We start from the raw sequence: 18,409 nt of genomic DNA on the forward strand, positions 1-18,409 counted from the left end.
ATAACCAGATCGTAAGTCAATAAAACTCTGTAGACATTAGTTTTCACAGCGAAACACACATTTGCTGTTTGGCTTCATATAATACAGCAGATATGACCGTTCTTCTCGCTTACGCATGAAATTAACACAAAAAAGTTTTTTAAATACGAACACACAATCCTATAATATATGCATGAGCAATAAAGAAAGTACCCAGCAACTTCAGAGGTTAATTAGAAATCAGCCAATCAGAAGCGGTTAGCTAGTGCTGTGATCATCATCAGCAATGTGCATTTACACCAGCCCCTAAGCTGATGCAAATAATATGGCAGTAAAAGGCTACGTTCAGGTCTTAATCGGTTTGCAATTACGCAAACTCGTTCTTACTCTGCCTACTTTAGAATGCCCTTTCCCCAAACCCCCGTCCTGTTATACCTCTTCAGGCACAAGCAGGTTCAAGTGTGGATGTCTGCAACTCTGCATAGGTGTGGGTACCTGCTGGGGTTTTTTCACCATGCAAATGGCAGGGGCGCACGCAGGGGGGGTTTCTGGGTCTCCAGAAACCCTTCCCCTCTGCTAAAGAAGTGCCCCTACATTGCGGCACTGTACTATACAGCAGCTGCGGCGCTGTATTGTATACAGCACCACCGCGGACGCTTCTTTGACAACGCCGCGGCTGCTGTATAGTACAGTGCTGCCGAAACGGAGCTGCTGTGTTTTTTTGGGTGGGCCCCTGAATGGGGGTACATTCAATGCAAATTCTGCAGTTAGTAAATAACCTTTAAAGAGACTAAATGGCACGAAGCATGCTCATTATGTGACACCATTTATGATAGAAACAGGTCTATTGAAGCATTAGTAAACCTGTTGAAAATACCTCAGTCCAATTGAGTAAGGATATAATTGTAAATATAGAACTCTTTCAGTAAATGTACCAGGCAATGTCCATATTCCATAGGGTGAGACACTGGGACATCACCTGTCAGCATAAAGTTCTTCTTACACAGGTTATTTCCACAGCATTCAGGTTTATGATGTAAATTTAAGATAAATACTGAGGTTAGTTTGACACAAAACATCTCCAGGTAAGATATTTATCAGTCTTTCAGGTGCACTGCTATAGGCAAGCCAACTTCCAACCTGAGGGTGACACAAGGTTTATTACTCTAGGGATTTCTTCACTTGGAAGTAGAGCTTGCTCACGCTATGGGATAGACTAGGTGGGAGGGGGCAGAGTGTTTGACAATTCTTGCTGTGCTTGCATCCTGACTTACTTCATCAATACTGCATGCAGCTGTAGGGAGCTGGCTGTGTTCACTGCTGCAAACATTGGACTAGCAGTTTTCTCTCTGTTCGCCAGCTAGCCACCTCCAAAGACACTCTTAGTGGAATACAATGCAAAGAATTTGCAGTCCTGCATGCTTTGAAGGGACCAAAAGAAGCTCTGTGTAACTCTGATTTATACTGATTTATAAGGTAAGAAGCTTATTATTGTGTCACTAGTCATAGTAATAGTCAACTTGCAAATGGACTGAGAGAGGCACATCAGGAAACCTGCAGACTGAAGAACTGATTGCTGGGCTACACACCTTCTATTGCAATGCAGGTTTGGAGTTTGTCAGAATGCAGTTGCATGCAGCATGGCTAATGGTACAATCTTTATATTGGTATCTCTTAGCCTTTTTTCTTGGATGGTAAAACCATGTGCAAAGCAGGACATGGCAGGTTATTTTTCCCCTGCATGGGGAAAAATATGTGCAATGATACTTGTACACTAGCATGTGCAGCCCAGGGTATCTGTCAGATTCTCTTAGCTACAGAAGGAGCAGTAATTGGTGCAGATCAAATGCCTGAGCACACCAACCCTTTAATATCTGCACGGATAAACTTATTTACATCCTTACACAAAAACCGTGGTATGCCTGGCTTCCATTGAGGAGTACAGAACTGCTGACTATCTTACTATAATTTGTTTATTACATAACATTACATAACATGTCTCATTGTAATAGATAATGTAGCTGTAGGATATAATGATTGACGTGAAAGAACGAGGGTTTTTAGTATTGCTGGGAGTGCCCCAGAGTTAGTTCTCACTCTGCCCATGTAGCAATTAACATGTGAGCTATATATAGTACAAATATGCTCTGAGACATACAAGTGAAAGTGTCATGTACACCTTTAAAAGAGAATGCAATTATTTTTAATATAATTTATAGTAATATGATTTTCTATTTAATTTTTAGCACATTTTCTGCTGCCTTCTGGTGGACCCATATCAATATTATTTATTTATTTCTAACCTACTTGTGGGCTGGAGATTTTGCTATTTTAATCTGAGATCATTTTACCCCCCTCCTTTCCCTATTAACTACAATAGAAGTTTGTTTTATTTTACTTTGTTGAAACAAGATTGCAACTCACCCCAGAACAGTTAGCCCTTAGGCTGCTACCCAATGGTGTTACGAAAACGTAACCACTTTACACTTGCAGTCAGGGTGGTCAACGAAGGACACTCCATTGACCCCAATAGGACAGGTAGTGTTCTAGAAACAATGCTGTCCTGCGACTGAAAGTGCATTACGGGTATGCTGGCACAGGAATGAGTTCCATTTCCATACCTTGTTACCTGCTTGTACTAGAGGTGAAACATGATAGTTAAAGCAGGAGTTCTGATGCCATTGGGTAAGAGGCCTTAGAGCTGCAGACAAGAGGATCATTTTAAATCTCCCATTCAAACATGAGAACCATAGACTGAAGTAAAAATAAATGTTTGCAAATAATCATATTATCAATTGGGGAATATATACCTATAAATATATCATCTCCATCTTCACATCTCACCTATTAATTATTGATTATATATTATTTATATGTATGTGTATTTAGTTATAGACTCTATAGTATCATAGAAATAAAACATATATATATAGGGTGGCACAGTGGTTAGTATTGCTGCATCACATTGTTGGTGTTGTTCTATTCCAAATAGTGCACTACCTGTGTGAGATTTGTATATACTCCCTGTATTTGTGTGGGGTTTTCCTATGTGCTTAGGTTTCTTCCCACAGTCCAAAAACTGATAGCTTAATGTTTATGTGTGTTTGGGTGTGTTTAATATAGTTTCATTCTAATAATTTTACAACATTTCAATTTGTCCAATGCAAGCAGACACATTTGCCACATTTTACAAATGCACTTCTATATATTAATTTATTTTGTTCTCCAGTAAAATGTTATTGTCTTAAGAGTGTAATAGTTATGGGATTAGTGTACTGAAAGATACATTTGACTTTATAACCTTTATATATGTTATATATACTGCCACTCATTGTTTTTATATATATGACTGCAGCCCTGAATTGTGATAGATTTGTAAATGTAAATAATCATTTTAGTATAAATACCAGTGGCGGATCCAGGGGGGGGCGATCGGGGCTTGCTGCCTGCGGATGCACACTGTGCAGGTCCGTTAGGCAGTGATAATGTGCTGCCCGGCTGCTCTGATTGTGTTTTAAACACAATCAGAGCAGCGGGACAGCACATTATCACTGCCTAACGGACCTGCACATACTGTGCAGCCGCCGGCAGCCTTAGAAGTTAGAAAGGGGATGGGGCTTAAATCACCCCCCCTATATCGCCCGGGGTAAAAAAAAAATCTAGATCCGCCCCTGATAAATACTGACACAATTAATGTACTGAAGAATCTTTAGAAAGCACACTGTATAAAACTGTTGTATTATTGTGTCTGCACAGTAAGCATCCTTCTTCTTCGTTTTCTTCTTCATAATAATAATAATAATAATAATAATTAATAATAGAAGAAGAAGAATAATAATGAAAGTGTAATTGCTAATGATTTTTTTAAAGGAAAAGTTTTAACTTGAATTAAGTTTACAGGGAAGAGCTCACCAACATTATGGAAGCACTGAATCTACTTAGAGCAGTTACCCTTTAAATATCTATTTTACATGTTAACTCCACTAATTAGTAACTTTTCCTACAGTATTCCCAGTCTTCTAACACATGCAATAGAACTCTCTACCTACATCCTGTCCTTATAATGTTACAAGTACCATTGATTTCCTGTAAATGTTTAAACTATCTTCAAACATTTTGCAGATCATTATAGATAAACAAAATCATCCCCCCAGGGACTTCATAACTAATAGGGGCTTCAAAATAGCACTGTCAGTCCTATGTATGCCCATTTTTTTTATTAACCTATGGTAACCTCAAACCCTATTTGATCATTTAATCTTTATAAGGATATCCTTACGTCTATCCCAAGCATGTTTAAATTGCTGTACTGTATTAGCCTCTACCACATCTGATGGGAGGCTATTCCACTTATCCACTACCCTTTATGTGAAGTCGTTTTTCCTCAAATTTCCTATGAGCCTACTTCCCTCCAGTGTCACTGCATGTCCTGGTGTTATAATACTTCTCTTCCTTTGAACAATGTTTCCCTCCTGTCCCTTGTTAAAACCCTTATTCTAGTAACCTGAACTGCCCTTTTTACCTAACTTAGGAATTTGAACTATCAGTGCAAAGGGCGATGTACAGTTTGCCTTCCCTGACATCATGTGTGAGGTGTCATTGAGGAGAAGTGCTTGTTTAATGTGCTATATAGAAGTCATCTGGTCTGGCTCAGGTTATTCACTTTGTCCCAGGCTACCCAGGAAGCTGTTGCACAGAGAGGTTATGCTTCACATATGGCAGAGATGCCAAAAAAGTTAAATTATTTTTTTCACAAGTCTATGAAAGTTTTTCTCCATTACCTTGTGCTGGAGCTTTGGGAATTGACTTGTTGTAGCGAGTTAAGGTGTACGAATTGTATGAACTAGGATTGGTCCAAGAGTAAATATTGGGTATAATAGATATTTGTGCTAAATTTGTGAACATCTGGAGATCAGTACGTACAAGGGGCTCTTTACTTTCTGGATATAATGCATTTTGCAATTCAAATATGTGTGTTTAAAATACTGATTTTACTCTCTTTTAGTTCCATTTTTTTTCTTGTCAAAATAACTCCTCCTTTTTGCCAATCTCAGTGAGTTTCTTTTATCACCAGTTTTTTTTTCTATGTAATCACAGACATTCCAACCTTCCAAACTGTAAGTGACTCAGAGCATTGACATAAAATATGATGTACATCCACCCTTACTAATTTGAAACATATATTATTTTATTACTGAATCGAAGTCCATTTCCAATTTATTTTTATTTGGGGTTTTTTTGGAGACACTCCACTTTCTTTCACCCTTCCTCTATAAGAAAAATCCTAAAACTCCTTAAACTTTTATTGTATAAAAAACAACTTCCATGTCAGAGTCAACTATTTCTCTCTTTGAATGTGCAGAACTTGCCAATGTCTAGTGATGCAAGAAACTCATTTAAACTCATCTTCAGTAGTAAATAGATTAAACATGGGGATTAAGCAGCTATAGACCAACGGGTGGGCAGAAAAGTCACTTTAACTCTTGTTAGTTGTTGCCAGATACAATGACATGACAATTACATGGTTGTTCCTTTTGACTTCAGTGTAAAAGTCCTTCTTGCATTATATCCAATCATTTTCAGTTTAGTCGAAGCCATAAATAAATTTGGACAAGCCCAGCTGGTTTCAGTATCTAAGGATGTACAATGCAAAATCATTAGCCAAATAGAATAATATTAAAGTTTTAAATCAATGTAAGTTACCAAGGAACCAGTATCCAAATCTTAGGCCTTAGTATATCTTTTGTGTTTGAGCACAAAGGTAAATATTCCCTATTCTACGGTATAAAATTGTCCTAGGGCACAAAGGTAGAAGATATCAGTATCAAAATGTATTTGAGCAAAGAATTACAGCTTTGTGTCCCCATTATATTTGCTATATTGTATCAGGACATGAGTACTAACACTATTGTTTATATCACAGGTGTCCTCAAGGGCTACCAACAGCTCATGATTTCAGGATTTCTTTAATCATGCACAGGTGAGTTGATATATTTGGCTGGGTCAGTAATTATCCCACCTTTTGCTACAGACAGAAATCCTGAAAACATGACCTGTTGGTAGCCCTTGAGGACTGAACTTGGACACATCTGTTGTATATCCTTATTATTATCTGCAACTGCTGAGCTTGCCTAATACTGTCTAATCATTATAACACAAGCAAACATTTTGATTGTTATGTCTTTATAGAACCCAGTTTATCATAATAATTATTGTTTACATTTTTTGTACGTGATATAAGGATTATTTTGCTAGTATCATCGTGTTGACTACTTGTACCATTTATCTTCTAATTTTCATTGCTGTGAGTCATGTGACATGTCTCTTGCCAACCACATAATATGGCGAATAAATTAGTTTATAACTGAGCAAAAAATATTGGGGAACATTTATGAAAACTGTGATTTCTCTAGTACAGCCAGTGGTCGAAGTGAAATATTTAGAAGTAGCGGTATGAAAAATGTCAGTGGAATTTGATAGTTTTCCAAGGAAGACAATAGGAGAAGTGGCGGTATATATTCTGAAACTTAATTAAAATTGCATGACTGCAGACTGCAGATTTCAGGGAAATGGGGCTTTTGGTGTACGTGTTAGGGGAGATGTAAGACAAAGACAGAACAATACGACACTAAATCAAATACTGTCATTATTTGTATTTTGATTAATACTGTTAGTTATTTGTAATAGAATAATGATCTACAGTGTTTTAGAGAGAGTACTAAAGAAATGTATTGAAATTAAGATGTGAATTATAATGTTATTGTTCTTCTGATGATGTTTTTGAAAAGAATGAGTAACAATGGTCAGAATTTACTTGTTCCATTTTATTTCACTCAGTAAAGGTACTAATGTCAACACTCTCCTCCTGCCTTCATTTTTGAACACATGGGGCTTCATTTAGAGTCGGACGCAATGTGCGTCTAAGACTTATATGAAAGAGTAGGAGTGGGAGTGTGCCGCAGCTTGGTAGGGTATTACGAGTGGGAAGCAACCCCAGTTGCTTCTCACTCGTAATACCTTACCAAGCTGTGACCAGTTCCTGCAGCTAGCTAACTACTTGCCCCACCTAATTACTGCCGCACTTTTTCAGTCTTGTTTTGACGTGTGTTTTGCCTGCGTCTAGATCCGACTAGGGTACTTTTTGCAGGTAGACGCCCATAGTATCTAAATTATTCACGTCACGCCTACATAGCTCTGTGTTCCAGCCTTTCCCTCGTACTGAGACGCAAGCTGACGCAGTCTACACTTGCGTCTGAAAAGCAGACGGAACTACAGGGAACTGTTGCTTACTGCGCATGCTTGTCAGTGGAAATGTGCAGGATGCGCCTGAAATGGACTTTGCGTCCGACTCTAAATGAGGCCCATAACCTGCTATGGTAGTATTCATATTATTTGAATTGAACACACAAAATAATAAGCTCAAGGGCTATATATAATATTTTATTGTACTAAGAGCCGGGTTCAATTCAAGCAAATAATTCCACGACTCCAGAAAGAAACTCTGAGCTCTAAAACATGCTGGGCTTTGAGTTAGTACAGTGCAGATGAAAATATATCATTTAAAGTTTGCTATCATTATGTTATGAGACATACTTCAATACTGGCTATACTAGAGCATGTGTCATAACGTCACCATAGCAAAATGAAAGTGATATATCTTCATCTTTACTAACTCAAGGCCCACATGTTTTTCAGTTTTTCAGTATCTCTTTCTGCATTTGTGGACATCTGTGTTTCATCTTTGTCAAGGGGAAAAATATATTGGTTCAGTTAATATAGTGAAGTTAAGATAGGATGTGATTATTATTATTAAAAAAAACAATGTTTGCAAGGTTTATCAATGATTAATAATATTAAAAAATAAATGAGTCCTGTTATAATGTTAATCCATGAGTGTGAGCCACGGTGAGGATCTATGCGGACATGAGGACAGTCCTGTAGTGAGCTTTATATTTACCCAAATCTTAATATTGCAGAACTAATCTGTATCAAATACTGCTTTGTCCAATCAGGTGGATTGATCCAATGGATCCATTCTCAACTATCCACCTGGTAAGAGCACAGATATGGTGTAGTATATTCAGCACCAAGAAATTCTCCAAAATATTTATGCTTCCTTATTTCCTATAATACATTAACCTATATTATATCCATTTAATATGTTTGTCTTTAAATCTATGTGTGTTGTGCCTTTAATGATTATTATATTTTAGATTATGGCATAATTTTAACACAAGTGATGTGACATAAGTGGATGGGCTGTTTATTTTAAGTAAAACAGAGTTAGATCGGGTAAGAGTTAAAGGTACATAATTTGGCAGACAGTTTGCATTGGACAAATGGAACAAGCCCATGGACAAAGACATGTATAAAGGTATTCTCTACTTTGAACACTGCCAAAGGCTTTGGTTTTAATACCAGCTTGGTGCTAAATAACTGCTTTCTCTGAGCTGCCATTTAGGCACTAATATACCAATGTACTATTCCAAATGTAAAATAAATAGATTATATTCTATTACGATTGTTTATGAAACAATAAACATCAGTTGTTATCTTTTACTTGTTAAATGTTAATTCCACTCAATGTTCTTTAACTTATCCTAATATTTTCATAAAAATATGTATAAGTTAAGAAATAAATTGATAAACAAGGATCAAATTAGCCTTTCTTTGAAGAAAAAAAAATGGAACAATTATATATGTTAAAGAGTGCCCTAAGTGTAAAGTAGACAGTACTTTGTCCTGACCTTTCCACCTATGCACCCTGTGTACTTAGTATATGCAGCACACAAGGTGCAATCTTCTAAGCAAATAGAGAATGGCGGGGCGTGATGATAAACGTATTTAGAGTGGTATTGACCACATGGTACTAAATTACCTCCAGTTTGTTAAAAACAAACGTTTGTAATTACTTTTTAATTAATCTCTCCAATGGTATTGGAACTGGGGCCATTTTTCTTTGTTCTGATGAGCCTGACTCCGTCCTTATCCTATAAAGAAAGCCACAAATAACTAAATAAACAGGCATGTATGAAAACAACTGCTACCATGACCCATAACTAATGTGCTATGGTGAGTGGACCCCAGTTCTCCACTATATAGATAGAGAATCCTTCAATCACTGACCTGCTATTGTGAAGCCACCTGGGGGTAAATGTATCAAGCTGAGAGTTTTCTGGCGGGTTTGAAAAGTGGAGATGTTGCCTATAGAAGCCAATCAAATTCTAGCTATCATTTTGTAGAATGTACAAAATAAATAATACCTATAATCTGATTGGTTTTTGAAACCCACCGGAAAACTCTCAGCTTGATACTTTTACACCCTGGTGTTATTGATCATTTTTAAAATATTAATTGTTTAAAAATGTATACATTTATGTTCAAGTGCAGCAGAGAATAGAGGAATCTCCTCATGCTAATACATGAGAAAATATTGATTAAATAATATACACATTCATAATACATAATAATAGTACATAAGCTTCTTCTGGCTGATAACTGTGGTCTTGCTGGTAGTGGGGTGTTTCATTGTCTTGTTTAAGCACTGTAGTAGCTGGTGACAGTCTTTTATTCATTTTTGTTTTACAACAAGATTTTGCGAGTTGTTCTCTATTCCTCAGGCCAGCAATACTAATTACAAATTCCTCACATATGCCAGACTGTGAATCTTCACGTCCTTTTGCCTAAAAGTGCGAGTATTAAGGTGTACACTCTGCAATTTCTGTCCATCAGCTTCCTGTACATCTAGTTAGCTACAACTTGCAGCGTTTACAACGCCAAAAAAGATTTTTGATCCAAATCAATACACATCTCTTATATAAAACTGTGGGAGACAGGGCAAACTTGAAGGAATTGTTTTAATGTTGAGTGGAGCTATCATTGAAATCATGCAGTTGTCTAGCAGCAGCCCTACATGTATGAGGGACAGCTGCACTGCACATATAACAAGGGTGTTAGGTGCTAGAGTCCATTTTACAAAGGTAGAAAACACTTTTAAACTTATCCGGTTCTTGATCACCTATTGTGACTGTATGTCTATGGATATTTCACTCTGTTGGAGGAATTCAGTTGTCCTCGGAGTGCCCCTGGAACGGATGCTGGGGCGTTCCACGGCGATGTAACATCGCAGATTTCTCTTCGCACCCCATAGAGGTGTGATGTTGGGATATCGTAGTACTGGGAAATATGCTCACGGTGTTCAGCAGCACCTTGCGCACTGTATATCCTATAAGAATATTTTTGGCTATGGGCTATTATTACCCTTTATAAGCAGATCTGGGCCTGCAGGTAAGATAGGAAATAACAACATTTAAATCACAACATCGCAACAGAAATACTGGCCCAGAAGTGACCCTGTTAAAGTGAGGTGGATACACAGGTGTGAAGATGCCCTGTGGGAAGAAATCCAACAGAGCAAGAAATACAGGTGTTTCACTAGTTAATTGCTGAACTCTACCCCTCATTCATTTTACATACATGCTGTACCGCATTGATTCACAACTTGTTCAATAGACTTTTTAAAGAGAAACTAATTTCAAGCAGCGTTCAATCCAAATCAATTCAACATTTATTCTTGTTTACCTTCAATATGTACGGTCCTATATATGAATAGGACATTTCTCCGATGATTAAGACTTTTTTTTATCTACAAGTCATCGCGGAGGTAATAGATCTCTTATCACTGCAATTTACCATTAAAAATATTGCTGGGGCAGCTCTACAGATATGTGCATGCCTGATTTCAAGTTTCAGTTGCACTAATAAAAAATAGTTTAAAAATATATTCTTTTTTTTATAACTCAATATCGTTTTATTAAAAGATTTTTCCATTAAGGTCATATGCATAAATAGCCATGAAAAAAAGAGGAAAAACAGTAAAAATATAGAGTAACAATCATCATCATCATTTATTTATATAGCGCCACTGATTCCGCAGCGCTGTACAGAGAACTCGTTCACATCAGTCCCTGCCCCATTGGAGCTTACAGTCTAAATTTCCTAACACACACACACACACACACACACACACTAGGGTAAATTTTGATAGCAGCCAATTAACCTACTAGTATGTTTTTGGAGTGTTGGAGGAAACCAGAGCACCTGGAGGAAACCTACGCAAGCACGGGGAGAACATACAAACTCCACACAGATAAGGCCATTGTTGGGAATTGAACTCATGACCCCAGCGCTGTGAGGCAGAAGTGCTAACCACTGAGCCACCATACTGCCCACTATAAGAACAACGGGGCAGAATAACATCAAACTGGGGAAGGAACAAAGAAAGGGAGTATATATAAAATGGTTTCCTTATGAGACAGACTTACACATATCAAATATTTGAGAATATAACTTACATGGTACAAAGTGATGGAAGAGACAATAAAAGGACATACACTAAGTTACGTAATAGAATTAGAGTTTGGTGTGCCTATGTGCTCCGTGTAATAGTCAAACCATTGCTGGCATTAAATCAGGGGGCAGGAGACTGGGGTAGAGTATCAAAACACATTGGCTTCCATATCTTGTCTCCTGGATATTGGAGATAATTTTGGACAAAGGTGGGAGGGCTGGATTTTTCAAAACTAGATACATTTTATAAAATGAAAAAATGTACACATAAAAAAAATGATTTGTTAAAATAATAAATTGTGTTTTAACAATTTTCATCTGTTTGTGAGGGAGATAACAGAAGAGCCTCCAAGACTTCTTCCGTACTGCCTCTCACCTTTGGAACTCCATACCCTGCCTCACCTGACTCTCCCCCAACCTACAATCCTTCAGATGCACCCTCAAAACTTACCCCCTCACGCTTGCCTATCCAACCCCCTCTTGACCTCCTTGTCCATCACCTCCTTTTCCTTTTTCCACCAACGACATTTTGTCCTAGTTTTTTTCTACTGTCTCTCAACACCACCACCCCCTCTAGAATGTAAACTCTCACAGGCTGGGACCTCTACCTGTTGCATAATGACTGTCTACTGTCCATCTTACTCATATGTTCTTGTCATATATTTTGCTACATTCTGTGTGAGTCCCTACAGTCTTATTCACACTAATTTTTGCTGCTTATATGTTTCATGTATTTGTAATTTTGCTTACTGTATTAGTAATGCATTATCTGTATTTGTACGATTGTCTGGCACTACGGAATCTGTGGTGTCTTATAATTAAATAATGATAACAATAAACCTATAGAACTACATGAGGTCTTCACATATAGCAGCCCCTATTTCCCATAGAGCGCTATGTGCTTACCAGTACTTACTTGCCATCATGTCTTGTGTGCAGTAGTAAAGGTTTATACATGGATGGATACAAAGAATATAAGAGACTAACCCCACAAAAGGTAAATGAATATAATAACATGAGAAATAGGAATAGGAGAAGTAACAAATACCAGGAACAGAAAAAGATGCAATACAAAGTTTGAGAAGGCAGCTGACAAAATTTGTGAGAGTCACAAGCTAAGGTCTAGAATAATTGGTAACAAGCAGTGGTCAGTATGGGCAGCAGACCGGATGAATGTTAACAAACAGAGGTCAATGTGGGTGGCAGACAGGGTACACAGTACCAAGCTGAGGTCTTTACGGGCAGCAGACACGATGATTGGTTACAAGCCAAGGTTCAGGCAGGCAGCAGACTTGAATGGTCAATAAATGCCTAGCAACGGGTCGCGTCCTATACCTCATACCAGCCGGGAACCGGAAGTTAAGGCCCATTGCCTAGCACCGCTGGCACTGAAAGTACCCCCCCTTTTAAGGGTGTGCCGATAATTAGGCGAAAATGTACTTTTATGAGAAATTGGGAGCATAACCTCCTTAGCTTCAACCAAGGAGCTCAAGGTCTTTATTCACCATTTCTTTCTTCAGGACCATAACCCTTCCAATCAACTAGGAATTAAAGTCTCCCTTTGGAAATCTAGGAATTCAACAACTCAATACAAGGGGGACAGACAATTTATTCAGAACTAGTAGCTTCAATAAGGAAATATGGAATATGTTGTGGGTTCTGAAGGAAGGAGGTAATTCAAGTTTAAAAGTCACAGGTTTGATAACTGGTGAGATGCGGTAAGGCCCATTATAATGAGAAGACAGTTTCATGGTAGCAACCAGAGTCTTAAATTGTAGGTGGATAACCAAACTCTGTCTCCACCTTAATACTGGTACTGGTTGCTGCTTTTTGTAGACAACTCTTTTGTAGCGAAGAAGCGTCTTTGTAAAATTTTCTTTAGTTTGGGTCCAAATGCGAGAAAAATAATGGAACAGTGACTCTAAAGTGGGAACTGTAGAGTTCTTAAGGGAAGAAAATACAAGTAACTCGTGGAGAGTGTCTAACACAATGAAGAAGGGAGTAGAGCCAGAGGAATTATGAAGATGGTTGTTGTAGGAAAATTCAGCCCAGGTGTTACTCCAATTATCCTGATTCTCTGAAGAGAAAATTCTCAAGAAGAGCTCAAGGTCTTTATTCACCATTTCTGTCTGCCCATTCGTTTGTTGATGATAGCCAGAGGAGAAGTTGCATTTAATTTATCACAAATGCCCTGCAAAACCGAGAAATTAATTTATAAAGAGATTGGCCAGGGTTGGATCGGAGGGTTATCTTTTCAGTGGGACAAAAGAAGTAATTAATGAAAAATGGCCAACCGTAGCCTAGACTGTGTTAAACCCTTGCTACCAGGAAGATTAGTTATGATGTATGTAGAGATGCTGGACCAAGGCTTGTCAGGGATAGGTTATGGCTGGAGAGGACCCATGGGAGAGTGCCAATAATTTTATGCTAAGCACAGGTTGTACAAGCCTGGACATTTTGCTGGACATCCTAGTGAATAGTGGGCCACCAGTAATACCTGGAAATCAAAGAGAGGATCTTTTTGACTCCCGCATGTCCTGCTATATTTGAGTCATGAGCCCAAAAAAACACCTTAGATTAGAAATTAGGATTTAAAGAGAAACAACCTGCTGGCAGAGTTTTAGAAGAGGTACTGCTAAGCTACAATACTGACCGGATCTAGGATTGATTTTTGGTCAGGAGACATCTGAAGATCCGAGATATCAAAACAACGAGACAGAGCATTGGCTTGTTGATTCATGGAACCCGCTCTATAGGTTAGGATCAGGTTAAAGTGTGTAAAGAACAGAGACCACCTTGCCTGTCATGGTTTGAGGGTATGAGCTGTCTGAAGGTAGACTAAATTCTCATGGTCAGTAAATATGGTGATAGGGTGCACAGCATCTTCTAGGACTTAACTACATTCCTCAAGTGCTGATTTAATTGCCAATTATTCTATATCACCAATTCCATTGTTGTTTTTTGGCAGGCTAGAATTTCTTATAGGAAAACCCCACAGGGATGAAACCTCTCAGTAGAATCTTTTTGGGACACAACTGCACCAATCCTTTTAATGTAGGCATCTACTTCAAGGTAGAATGGCTGGGTGAGGTCTGGATGCATAAGGACTGATGCAGAAGAGAAAGTCTTTTTTAGAGTTTGAAAAGCAGAAACTGCCTCTGATGGCCAGATCTTGTGAGAAGTTCCCTTACAGGTAAGAGCAGTAATGGAAGCTATTATCGAAGAGAAGTCCTTGATAAATTTACAGTAATAATAAGTGAATCCCACAAATCGTTCAATAGCCTTGAAACGAAAAGGTTGAGCCCAATTGAGGACTGGTGCCACTTTCTCTGGATTCATTTTAAGACCCTGACCTGATACAAGTAATCTGAGGAATATGGGTTTCCCTTGCACCAAAGAGGCATTGTTCTAATTTACAATAGAGTTGATTGGACCGGAGGAGGTTGAGAACCTACCTGACCTGGTTATGGTGTCGAATCAAAATCTTTAGAAAAAATCAAAATGTCATCCAATATATGACCAGTGAGTGGTATAAAAGATCCCAAAAAAATCTCAGTAAAGGCACTTTTACTGTAATGTAATGAACAGGGTTTATTCTGATCTCCCATTTCACAGAGACTTTATAGACCTCGCATAGTTACCACCTCTGATAGTCCCAATTAATAAGCTTAACAACCCAAACACTAGAGTGACCAGGAAATGGTTTTCAAAATCCCCTGTTAGCACATTTTACTAACTTTGAACCCATTTTGACTTGGCAGAGCCCTTGCACTTGGTTGGGTTTTGCCTATATGGGGGCACACTTTATTTTGGCATCCTCATATTAAAAGCAGTAAGCACCAAGCTGAAATGCCCAGGGTGTGATTACCACTATGATTAGTGCAGTCTCCATGCTTTGTGTTTCTCAAAGTTAATGTGTGCCACACCAAGTTGGCTAGCCCAAGGGTTAGTTATCAAAACTATCCTTTTTTATTATGAAAAAGAAAACCTTAAGGATACTGTTCATGCCAGTGATGGACCACTGTTATTTTCATATTTTTTATGTGAGGAAAAAATATTTGCTGCACCTTAAAATGTCATCGGCGGGTCATAGGTTTAGTCATAGTGCAGCCCCCATGGCTCTGGATGGGGGGGGGGGCACTTTAGTAACATTTACTGTAGGTGATATTTTACAGTAGGTGATAGTGCAGCTTTAAATGAAGCAAAAGTATATCATCCACGTTGATCTTCACTAAAATTCCATTTCAGGTAAAATTAAAAGATCCCCTTGCAGTCTGGGTACAACAAAAAAACAGGAAAATCTGTAACTCAGACAATAATAACATTGTAGAACAAGTAGTGCCTTTATAAGTACTTGTGTCTTTGTGAAACCACAAGAGGATTAGTATTGGAAGACTAAATAAGTAGAAAAATGGTAATTTGCAGACAGGATAAGTTATAAGAAATGCGGAATTAAAGCTGGGATTATATTGTCACTGTTCCAAGCTTTCCGGCCCATAGCCAAGTATTTTAATACACCGTACCAATAACCATAGTAAATGAACCCTCTGGGACATGATGTTTTAAATAGTTAAACAATGCTTGTTGACTTCCCAGCTTCTTGCCATTGTATTAGGGGAGACAGATAATTTGCGTCTTTCCCCATCATTTCTAAAATTCACGTTTCCTTCATTTGTTAAGGTGGGTTTTTGTAAGACAATGCCATAAGCTTTGCTTTAACTGCTACTTTAGGAGTTTGTCCAATTTGCAGAGATTTGCTGACAGATCCTCCTAGATAATGTATTTAACCAATTGCTGCAGACATGAATGCTGACAAGAGCATTGTGACAGACATACCTCACTACAGGCCCTTTGACCAGTATGATCTCATGGAAAATAAAGTATTGACAATGGATACAAGTAGATGGCACACCTAGATGTTCAGGCTGATTACCGATCAGCTGTTAAAGATTGGTTTCACCCTGTCGAAAATGAATGGAATGAATTGGGATAACATAAACTTTCCTTTCCAGCTGCTTCAAGTGTTATTCCTCTAACTTATGTATCACGTGTTCCCCAAACCTCTTAAACTACAGGATCCTTTGGGCATAGCCATCTTTACTTTGTGTTTCATGTCATTGTATATAATCTGTTCATGCCATGATCCTTTCAGTGCACAGCACTGCATATTATGTCAGCGCTCTATAAATAAAAGATAATAATAATGTTTAGTAATGCAAACATTCTGCCATTTTATGATAATTAGTCACTGGGTATCCCCGATCTGTTATTGTAAATGAATTATATTTAATCTTGCCTTGATAAAGAAGCATTAAGGCTAATTTGCATATGCAGAAAATGCCGACCTTCACAGGTTTTTTTGTTTGCGCATAATTCTACCCCAATCGCAATTTTATGGTACATACCCAGGTGAAACACCTCTGTAAGAGGGAATGCGCCTACATATGCAGGTTGTGGATGTTATAGAAAATGCTTATGATGGGATTAGTAAAACCTCACTACAAGTTCCAACCCACTTCCAGCTTAGGATCACCTCCTTCACTCATTTCAGCTCAACGCATTTCACCTTACATACTGCTTCATTTATTCTCATGCCTGTCTTAAATTAATCATGAGAGTGAGGAAACATTCTGAATTTCTTTATTACATGTGTCAGTTTTGTCTATTTGACGGTTTTTATTACATTGGTCAAAAATGCACCTAGACATTTGCTTTTCTGCTAATGTGCATCTCACACTTGCCTAGTATCCTAGAATATTTGGGAGACTCACAAATTTTGTGAGCCATTACAAATTAACAACAATCATAACAATCCATGTAGACAATTTGTGATACATTTGTTGACCTTACAGTCCGTCATGGTGATATACATGTCTGCCAAAGTAAAAACATCACCTCAAAGTACTTCCTACTGTCAATTGGGGTTGAACCTCGCCTTAATGAGTAATAACGTTTAGGCTGGGTACACACTACATGGCTTTCAGTCAATTATCGGGCCAATCACACGATAAATTAATGTTCAGCTAGATATTGCATTAGTGTGTATGCTCAAACGATGAACGATTATCGTTCCAAAGCACATTACATTGATTCATTTCATTCTTAATCTGGACTAAAAATGTCATTCAACGATGGGATGATGTTGTTCCAATTCTGCAGTGTGTATGCACTCATGACCGGCTGTGTCCATAGATCTATATGGAATGTACAGAATCACAATCTTTTCAGCAGATGGTTTTGACAAATGAAGAGCACAGATCTGAAGGTAAATTGTGTAAAACGTGTATAGTGTGTACACATGAATCAGCATGCTGATCGGGACTTTTTTCAGTTGTTCGTAAAATTGTTAAAGATGTCGTATCGGGAGAAACTTTCTGTAGTGTGTACCCAGCCTTACTTTTTTCTCCTAAAATACTGCTCATTGGTGCTTGATTTGTGTCTTAATAAAGTCATGAGAAAAAGGGAACATCCTTAGGGCATCACATTACATTATAATGTTTTGTGGATAATGAAATGCACTTTGCCATATAAAATATTACTAGATGACAGAAAGGGAGCCCTGTTAAAGTTTAAGTGCAAAACTTAAGCAATTGTCTGCATCTATAAGGGATCTGCTGACATCTGCAAAAACTCAAAAATTGTGCGGTTTCTACCACTGAAATTCATTATCTCTTCCAGTGGTCAAAGTGAGAAATTAGAAGTGGCAGTATGGAAAATGTAAGTGATTGGCATTTGATAGTTTTACAATGAAGGCAGTGAGAGAAGTGGAGTTACGGCATAACACCGTATACTAGCCCATTTCGACCACTGATCTCTTCCTCCCATATTAATTATTGTACATTACTGCAAATAGCCTGCAATCACTATTAAATGCCTAATTCAAATTTTGCTCTGTCACTGTTATTTTAATGTAGGTGCATGCCATCACCAAAGGGGGAGAAACAAGCATTTGCACTGGTTTCTCAGTATTATGGTAAATATCTTTTATGCAAGCAATCCAAACTAGGCATGTAAAGGGTAATCTTGCATTTCTTTTTAGATGCTTAATAATCACTTGGCATGTTCAATGGTTCTCACAGTT

The 18,409-nt window shown here is 38.0% G+C and overlaps 1 protein-coding gene across 1 annotated transcript in view; it reads left to right on the forward strand.

The window, feature by feature from the left end:
* The first annotated feature begins 1,277 nt into the window (after positions 1–1,277).
* The window catches only part of AIFM3 (AIF family member 3), a 57,235-nt gene continuing 40,103 nt past the window's right edge, over positions 1,278–18,409 (forward strand). The window contains exon 1 of the mRNA XM_075178731.1: positions 1,278–1,455. The gene's annotated coding sequence lies outside the window, so the exon portion shown is untranslated. The remainder of the gene's footprint in view (positions 1,456–18,409) is intronic.

This window comes from Mixophyes fleayi, chromosome 1 (genome assembly GCF_038048845.1).
Source record: "Mixophyes fleayi isolate aMixFle1 chromosome 1, aMixFle1.hap1, whole genome shotgun sequence".
Lineage (NCBI taxonomy): Eukaryota > Metazoa > Chordata > Amphibia > Anura > Limnodynastidae > Mixophyes > Mixophyes fleayi.